The sequence below is a fragment of the Brassica napus genome, chromosome C2 (genome assembly GCF_020379485.1).
Source record: "Brassica napus cultivar Da-Ae chromosome C2, Da-Ae, whole genome shotgun sequence".
NCBI classification, from domain to species: domain Eukaryota; kingdom Viridiplantae; phylum Streptophyta; class Magnoliopsida; order Brassicales; family Brassicaceae; genus Brassica; species Brassica napus.
In genome coordinates this window covers 23928633-23934974 of record NC_063445.1, presented here as the reverse complement: position 1 = coordinate 23934974, position 6342 = coordinate 23928633, and the positions used below count along the sequence as shown (strand labels likewise).

The window sequence follows — 6342 nt, the reverse complement described above, 5'->3', positions numbered from 1 at the left end:
TTTATGAGTACATACCAACTGGGATATATGATTGTTTTTCTCATATGAAATACCAAATTGGTTTTGTTAATTTCTGAAACGTCGAAGTTGTACTAGTTATACCAGTAATACTCGTCTAATATATAATAAAAGTTATATATATATATATATATATATATATATATATTGTTTATATGTCTAGTTATAAGGGTTGTACCAATATTTTCACATCATAGCTTTATAAAATATGTTCGATGTTTGATTATCATAAAAATATGGCTAATATAGTTAATAACCTTAAAAGTATAAAATATATAATATAAAATTAAGTGTGTAATGCAATAATTTAACAAAAAATTGAAAAATCTTAAATGAATTAGATGACATTTTTGTCATCATATACCAATTAGAATATTTATTTTTTTATTTCATGTGTAAATTATAACATTTGTATACTAATTATATAATTTTTTAAAATGTTTAGTTTTACGAGTTATACTAGTTTTACCAACTCGAACGAGAGAATGAGATAAGGAAGATTGTGTGGATGTGAGTGGCTGAGATTAAAGAAAGAGAAGGAGGGAGAATGAGACATGTGTGAAGTTGTAGGAACAAATGCTAGCATGGACCATTTGGGTTCCAAAAAATCTGAATTAGACCCATCCCTTTTTCTTTTTTTTTACATTTAAATTTAAATAGAAATCTATCTAAAATAACTAAAAAGCCTAACGACTTAAACATATTTAATAACCTATGCCATTACTATCCTACCCAGAATCCGACCCGGTTTCAGACCCGAAATTCAACCCAACTTTAACCTAAACTTTCTTCTTCTTGCCTTTTTCTTCTCCATTATTAGTTCTTTCACCATAAAACAAAATCAAAAATTTTCTTCAACCTTCCACTAATTTTCACTTTCTTATCTCAAATCGATCAACCCATAGAAAGATTTAGTCAATTATATATTATCCAAAATCAAATTTCATCTTTTACATACGAGATTCAAGATAAAGAAGAACGCAGAGTATTACTAGTACCAGTGCCGTCCCATAATTGAGAGTGGCCTAAAGCAAAAATAAAATAAAATTGTGTGGCCTTTTACGTAAGATAGTAATGGTAAATAGTACCACAAACAATACAAAAAGGCTAAAAAGAATAATAAATAAGGTTTTTCATTTAATAATAAATATGGTTAACATAGGAAGTATGCTGGAGAAGATAAAAATGGAAAAAAATGGAATAAGGATATGATAACTAAAAATCAAACAAATAATCATTTGTCCAAAAGATTATATGAAATGTGGCCTCATTTTTACCATATAAAATGTGGCCTCAAGCAAATGCTTCACCTGCCTTATGGCAGGGACGAGTCTGACTAGTACAACTAGTACAACTCCAACTAGTACAACTAGTACAACTAAAACGAGTATAACTATTATAAATATATTAAGTATAACCTAGACGTTATTTGAGAAGTGATTTTCTTATGCGTCATCACCATGTTCATTATCACCAAAAAAAAGATGACACAGCTTTGAGAAATTATGAAATGGCATTATAATTTCTTTTATTTATTGTTTTCAGTATATGAAAATGCTATAAACGAAGATGATGTAGAACCAATAAGACATATTGGTCTAATCTCCTCTGTCTGCATGTGTCAAATATATGAATAGTATATTTTTAATAATATTTGATTTGGATATTGATACGTTTACAAGTTGTACTAGTTATACTAGTTGTACTATTTTTCGGGAAAAATCATCTTCATCTTTTTCTCTCGAGACCACAAAACTAGATGCGGAGCCAGAAAATTCTTCAACTATGGCTCTATAATGAAATTCACCGGAAAGAAGAAGGTGAGAGCGCTGACTACGAATAAAAACGACTCACCGGCGACGAACAAAAAAAGAAGAAGAAGGGTGTGTCCTTGTCAAATCCAACCAAGCGAGCTTGGAATTGCGAAAGAGAAATAGCATCTCAACCGGACTCTCAAGGTGGTCTTTTCCCGAAACCGTCAACGGATGCACCATCTCAGCTCGGTAGTGAGCCCTATAAATCACCAAATTAACCCGAAGATCCTCTTTCTTATGAATTTTTTTAGTTTAAATTTACAGGTATTTTAGTCAATACTCGACACTAGTGTAAAACCACAATGCTTAAAACATGATACACATTTAAAACATGATGCACATTTAAAACAATACTAAATAAAATACCAAGTAGTTGTACCAGTTTGTTAGTTATACCGTCTATAACGTAGTTGTACTAGTTTTTCAGTTATACCCGTTTGTGCATAGTTGTACATTAACTGTGAAATTGAAAAATATTAGTTGTACCACATAATTAATAAATAAAGTTACTTCAGTTGTACCACTTATTTATGTTTACATGTCTCTGCCCGGTTACAATGAAATAAACAATTTGTAAAAATATATTTCATGTATGTTTTTCAAAAATTATGTGGACAAACAAGTTAACAAACCTTAAAAGTATAAGGTAGATCATGTAAACTTATGGAATTGTGCAATAATTTTAAAAAAATAATTCCAAAACTACAAATAAATGAAGAGAAACTTTTTGAGTACATACTAATTGTGATATTTGATTGTTTTCTCATATGGAATACCAAATTGGTTTTATTAATTTCTAAAATGTCAAAGTTGTACTTGTTATACCAGTAATATTCGTCTAATATATAATAAAGATATATATCAATTGTTTATATGTCTAGTTTTAGGGTTTTACCAATATTTTCACACCATAACATTGTAAAAATATGTTTGATATTTGTTTATCATAATAATATAGCTAATATAGTTAACAAACCTTAAAAATAAAATATATATAATGTAAAATTAATAGTGTAATGTAATAATTTAACAAAACTATGAAAAGTCTCAAATAAAATAGATGGAATTTTGTCTTCAGATACCAATTACGATATTTTCTTGTTTATTTCATATGTAAACCATGATTTATTAGTCGTGTTAATTATAGTAACTACATATAATACATAAATTATAACATTTATATACTAGTTATACTAGTTATTCAATTTTTTAACATGTTCAGTTGTAAGAGTTATACTGGTTGTACCCAGTCGAATGCGAAAGAAATAACGAAAATTGTGTGGCTGTGAGTTGATCACGTGGTTGAGATAAGGAAATAGAATGAGAGTGAAGGAAAGATGAGTGAAATCGATGGCCAAAATTAAAACATGATGAGAAGATCTGACGGCTCATGATTAAGTTTCATTAATGGCAATCTTGTAATATTTTATCCATTTTTTCCTCTCATGATCCAATGGCTCTCATTAAAACAGAAATGATTTGATCAAAGGGTTCATATTGACCCATCATTAATGGTAAAAACGTCATTTACACATACTTGGTCCACGTAGAATAATTTTAGTGGTGAGAGATTATTTTTTGGCCATTTGGTCCATATGAGATTTTTGTCCGAAGTTGTATGGCCAAGATTAAAACATAGATGTGACGATCCAATGGTTCATATTACTCTTTCATTAATGGCAAAATCGTCATTTCCCTTTAATTGGTCCATATAGATTTTTTTTGGATGTTGTAGATTTTTTTTGGACCATTTGGTCTATAAGAGATTTTTGTCCGTACTACACTTGTATCACAATAGCAAAAAAGGTGAATTGGCTGAATGACTATAATGAACTTTTTTAAAACAAAATAGGCATGTAAAAATAGGGTGGGAAATGGGATAGTTTGACACAAAATTGAACAATCTATTCCCTACTGCAAGTGACCGTACAACTCACAACGTCGACAACATCTCATTCTATATAGATATTTATAAATAGAATTGTATGGTATATTTTTTATTAAAGTACATGAAGGTCTAAAACTTTCAAAACTCAATTTTATGAAATTTCAAAAAATACTAATATAAAATTATAAGTTTATAATGTTTAAATATCATCAAAACCATAAAATACTATTTATCTTATAAATACTCGTAGAATTATTTTATCGTAATGATTTCTGATGACAATGTGAATCCTATAACATGTGTCGATTTGTGGCATTCTTCTGATTGTGATGGCTATTCAGTGTCGGTGCTTGACCTATAGCTGGTAAAACTTGGGCTTTAGGCACCAAATTAGAATAAGAATCAAAGGACATCCAAATTGGCAAAGGTTGTGTGTATTCTAGTGGTTATGTGCCTACGTCTCTGTGTTTAGAGTGCAAGGTTCATAAAACTTTAGAAACATTGATCTGGTAAAGTCAAGGTTCAAGGTTAAGGCTAAGATGATCAAGATGGTTATTGTAAGATTTGACAAGTTTTATCCAATTATCGAAAGATGGCATTGAAAGATTTGTATTTTGTCTTTGTGCTTGGAGTTTAACAGTAGTTTCAAAAGGGTAGCATCTTCGTTAAGTTTCGCAATCAACGATCTTAATGTGTGAACTATATGTCCTCCCCCAAAATAATGTAATGCAGCGCACTATTTCTTCAAAAAAAAAAAAAAAACCAAGTGAGAGAATCACAGAACTAAACTGTGTGTGATTGAATTGAACTAACTCTAGCTCTTATTTTTCTATGCTGGTTATGTCTCCACATCTCAAGCTTGATGCGTTTACGCTTTGTAGTTGTAACTTGTAACAGAAATCGAGAAAATGTTTCTCTCTAATTTCCAAGTTATACGAATCTTAAAGTAGGAAGAGAATTATAAAGAAAAAAAAAATCAAAGGAACGATGTTTTATTCCATTTAAGATGAACGAAGAAAGCATGAAACACAGATAGAGTTTTATTACTATTCGTAGCTTGTAACTCTTATCCTTTTAGTTTTGTTGTCTTTCCTTTTTCTTAGACAATAGACATAGTTTTGGGCAATGCCTCTGTCCCAGAAGCTTTCATGAACACGGCTGTGACACACGTTACCTCCAATCCGGAGAACAGCGGGCCACCAACAATATCTCGTATAATAAAAGTCCATATACCCAATTACACTCACCCAAAGCGGAAATAAAAATCCGAATAAAAAGTCCAGTAGCACCAATCCGTCCAAATATCATATACTCATCTGTCTCACCTGAAATGGGGAATAAAGAGGGGTGAGTAACAGGGGAGTCATTCAGTGAGGTATGAGATACTAAACCCGAAGTCCATGGACCCGGACAGAATACTCCGAATAAATATAATTTAATCCTAACACATTGCAAACACAGTAACTAAAGTACCCAGAGATCAAACAAACTGCCCACTAACAGGCCAAAAACACCACCGAATATGTGCTTGGTAACACACGCCCGTAGACGATTTATCGACCTCCACGCCTTGGCACAACAGGTCGACTACGCTGTGCCGCGGCAAACACCACACCCAATGTACTGTCTCCAGCCGATACACTCATGGTCGGCTTTCATCCAAATCACACAATATACTATATATATATATATATATTATCAATTATAAATAAACAAGTATTGTTGAACCATCTATAACCCTAGTTCCAGTTTAATCAAACCTACAAACTAAACAAGCAATGACAGACTCAATTTCACGCAGACGGAAACACATTATAAATAAATTATACTTATTCGTGATACTAAGCCGTGTAAGAGAAGCTCGAGAAAAGACCCTCACCTTAGCCAAGATCGAATCGGAAAATGCTCGGAAATGCTTGAACTGAAATGGCTCGTCAAACATCTAGGTTTTAAGGAGAATGACTTGGCAAACAAGTCAACCATAAGATCCATGCTTGGTTCCTACGCATGCCATGATAAAGTCATGATAAAATTGTACGTTGAATATATTTCTTGTAAACACAAGAAACAACTAATGATACAATTAACCTTCTTGGAATAGACATTGTTCAAAGGTCTAGATCTCTTGTGACACGGCAAGGCTCTCCTGTTACTAAAAGGATCACACGGCATAGACTGGTGGTTTGAGACGGTGGCTCCGTTTTATTGTTGGGTCTTCTCATCGTCTAGGTACGTAACCACCACGGGCACAAAATAGAAACACAAAACGGAACACTACAAGAAAACAGCGATATTCTGACAGACATTCCGACGGAAAATGAAATCCTCAGAAAATCCCGAGGAATTTCCGAGGAAACACAAAATTTGGTTTCCTCGGAATTTCCTCGGAATATACCGACGGAATTCCGAGGAAATATCAATCCGTCGGAATATTCCGAGGAAATTCCGAGAAAATACATTTTCCTCGGAAAAAACCGATGAATTCCGAGGAAATATTATAGCCGTTGAAAAGCCGTTTGGGGATTTTACAAAATTCCGAGGAAATTCCGACGAACTAACCGTTGGCGTCGGAATTTCCTCGGTCTGTCGGCAGGATTTAACCTATAAATACAATCACTCCTC

At 32.5% G+C, this 6342-nt stretch overlaps 1 long non-coding RNA gene across 1 annotated transcript; it reads right to left on the bottom strand.

Moving 5' to 3' along the window:
* Positions 1 to 4739: 4739 nt before the first annotated feature.
* Positions 4740 to 6022, bottom strand: LOC125582093. Its single transcript, XR_007319952.1, has 2 exons — positions 5600 to 6022; positions 4740 to 5045 (listed from the first exon to the last, which is right to left on the bottom strand). It is a non-coding gene; the product is annotated as an uncharacterized LOC125582093 (long non-coding RNA).
* Positions 6023 to 6342: the final 320 nt, after the last annotated feature.